Here is a 3,543-nt window from a genome sequence, read left to right on the forward strand (position 1 = left end):
TGGGGAAACAGCTACCGATCATTTTCACTTCCGAAATAATGAAACGGAGGACATTAATTGGTGTACCAATGTAATCCTGTGGGAGTTGAACTCTTTTCCCATGTAAACACTTTCTTGGGTTTATGTTGCATATTTTGCGCACAGAAATTTAGACTAGCGAAGTGAAAAGAACACATTTCAAAAGCAGCGTTGGTTTAATTCTTTTGGTCGAAGAGAAGAGGGTACATAACACGCAGCCAAACTACACTGCTTTCTGTTCGTGCGAAAAGTCGTGCACATTTCGTGAAGACATGTCTGCGAGGTTTTTAAATGCCATTAATACTGACTTCAAACTTTTAATAAACAACTTATCCGCTACAGTCCACAGTAAGCTGTCTCAACCAAAGTCCAGTGAAAGTCCGCAATATTGCACAACACTCGAAAGAAAGCACATGAACAAAATGGAGATGACGTCATTTATGGTTAGCCAAATGTTGCAAAATTCAACAACTTGGACCTTCATATTCAACAACTTATATTTATGTTCAACAACATATCTTTATATTCAACATTTTATATTTATATTCAACGATACGCATTTTCTTTCAACTTTAACCCAAATTATTTTCATTCAACAAAAACATTTGTTCAACTTCAACCAAAAATTATTTCATTCAACAACAATATTTGTTCAACTTCAACCCAAATTGTTTTCAATATTTGTTCAACTTCAACCCAAATTGTTTTCATTCAACAAAAATATTTGTTCAACTTCAACCAAAAATAATTTCATTCAACAACAATATTTGTTCAACTTCAACCACAATTATTTTTATTCAACAATAAAGTTCCCGGACATTCAAAATATCGTCATTCAACAAAATTCCCCGTCCCTCCCCCCGAACTACCCCGAACGCTGTCACAAATCCCTAGTGTTTTGGGTACCCAAAACACTGAAAGCGTAAAACTGATGCAAGTGAAATCATCCACAATTCTGCTCAAAACCCATTTATCTTCTTACGACGCTTTGTCTCAATAAATTAAAGCGTTCATTAGCTTGATATAAACACAATACGTCACTGAAAATAGTCGCAATTCATAACAGACTGTCTGATCCGAGTCCGCAGTTGTAACGACATATAAAACCGAATTCACGCGCCAAAGATCCTTGTATGAACATGCGCTTGGTGCCTATCGATAACCCTTGAAATGCACGTTATTTAAAACGAGAAAGCCGCTTTCTAAACCTCCGATAGTGCGGCGATTAAAATGAATATACGAACGAACAGCCGTCACGCAATATGTGACTTGTTTGTCGCTCTTTCCTTGACCATCCCTCCTAGTATACGTAGATTTTGCCGGCGAACAGTTCTCTGTGCCATTAAATAAGTTTTTGTTTCGGAGACAAAACTACGGAAGCCCCAAAGGGACATCCACTTCTTAAAAATGGTACTTTTTTTTTTGTAAATGGGAGTTTGTTTTTCGAAAATGGGAGTTAGTTTTACGGAAGTGTGAGTTTGGTTTTCGAAAATGGGAGTTCGTTTTTTCGAAAATGGGAGTTTGCTTTACGAAAATGGGAGTTTGTTTTACGAAAATGGAGTTTGTTTTTCGAAAATGGGAGTTTGTTTTTCGAAAATGGGAGTTTGTTTTTCGAAAACGGGAGTTTGTATTTCGAAAATGGGAGTTTGTTTTTCGGAAACGGGAGTTTGTATTTCGAAAATGGGAGCCTTGTTTTACGAAAATTGGAGTTCGTTTTTCGAAAATGGGAGTTTGGTTTACGAAAATGGGAGTTTGGTTTACGAAAATGTGAGTTTGGTTTACGAAAATGTGAGTTTGTTTTTTCGAAAATGGGAGTTTGTTTTACGAAAATGGGAGTGATGATAAAAATGATTGACAGGCCAAACACGACTCCTATTGGTCAAGATAGAGCTAGCCAATGGCGTAATGTACTTTTCGATCCTGATTTGTTTGCGCATAAACAGCTACATTTGAATCATGTGGTGCCAGAACGACCAAAGGAGGTTTAGACATATACATCGAGCTTGAGAAACATAAGGTCGATCAGATAGCTGCAAAAAACATTAAAATGTCTCAAGATAAACGTATAGCTTTCTTGAAGTAAAGCTACGGCGTCTCCGAAGAAAAACGTACGAGGGCGAATATGATATCCGTGATAACAATCTCTACTGAGACTACTGTACTTGCAAACAGTTTTAATCACAGCCGGGCCAGGCGTCACAATATAGAATGTAAGTAAGCAACATGTTCACGGTAAATCTCGTATTTTGGTCCTTAAAAGCAAATACTTGGAGATTTAAAAACATAGCTTGCAATAGAAATGAGCCAAAACAATGTATAAACATATGGCAAATTACAGAGGTGTCAAACTCGACGAAGTGACATGCAGATAACAGCGGAAATCATGCAGACCTATGACCTATAAAAATTTGCCATAGCACGATCTAACGGCTCAGCTCTACTTAAAATTCCTCCTTATAACACAACATGAAGAGCCCTTCATAAACACGAGGGAAGCGACCAAAACAAAGCCGGGTCGAGTGACCGAACAGAGAACGGCAAATGTACATATATCACGAACCGTAGAAGTCGTGAAGGCTAGTCAATCCTATTTTACACTGAAATGCCGTCAAAGACACACAAAATAACGAGGTCGAGCTTCAAACAAATAAGGGGCGAAAACGTTACATTACGCCATTGGCTAGGTCTATCTTGACCAATAGGAGTCGTGTTTGGCCTGTCAATCATTTTCATCATCAAAAAAACCCTCCCATTTTCGAGAAAACAAACTCCCATTTTCGAAAAACAAACTCGTATTTTCGCAAAACAAACTCCCATTTTCGAAAAACAAACTCCCATTTTCGCAAAACAAACTCCCATTTTCGCAAAACAAACTCCCATTTTCGTAAAACAAACTCCCATTTTCGTAGAACAAACTCCCATTTTTAAAAAAAACTAACTCGCATTTTCGTAAAACAAACTTTCATTTCCGAAAAAGAAACTCCCATTTTTAAAACAAACAAACTCCCATTTTTCTAAAACAAACTCCCATTTTCGAAAAAACAAACTCCCATTTTCGAAAAAACAAACTCCCATTTTCGTAAAACAAACTCGCATTTTCGAAAAACAAACTCCCATTTTCGAAAAATCAAATTCTTAATCTCGAAAAACGAACTCCCATTTTTCATAAGTGGATGTCCCTTTGGGGCTTCCGTACAAAACCAAAATAAATATAAATAAAGTATTGACAAGGCTAATCTTTGGATACAGGGAAAGTCTTAGACTTGTTTATTTCTCGCTCTTTCCTTGACCATCCCTCCTATTAGATTTTGCCATTAAAGCAGTTTTTTTCTTCGGAGACAATTCTATAAAAAATGCAAATAAAGTAGACAAGACTAAGTCCTTTTGAACACTGGGAAAGTGGGATACCCAAATCCCTGGTGATATATGGGTATCCCTTTCCAATATGCTTGTTTGTTATCGTTTCTTTCATTCAGGGTAGCCAAATCGACCGAGGATTAAAAGGCAAAGCAAATCTTTTATATC

The sequence above is a fragment of the Orbicella franksi genome, chromosome 6 (assembly GCF_964199315.1).
Source record: "Orbicella franksi chromosome 6, jaOrbFran1.1, whole genome shotgun sequence".
Classification (NCBI taxonomy): Eukaryota; Metazoa; Cnidaria; class Anthozoa; order Scleractinia; family Merulinidae; genus Orbicella; species Orbicella franksi.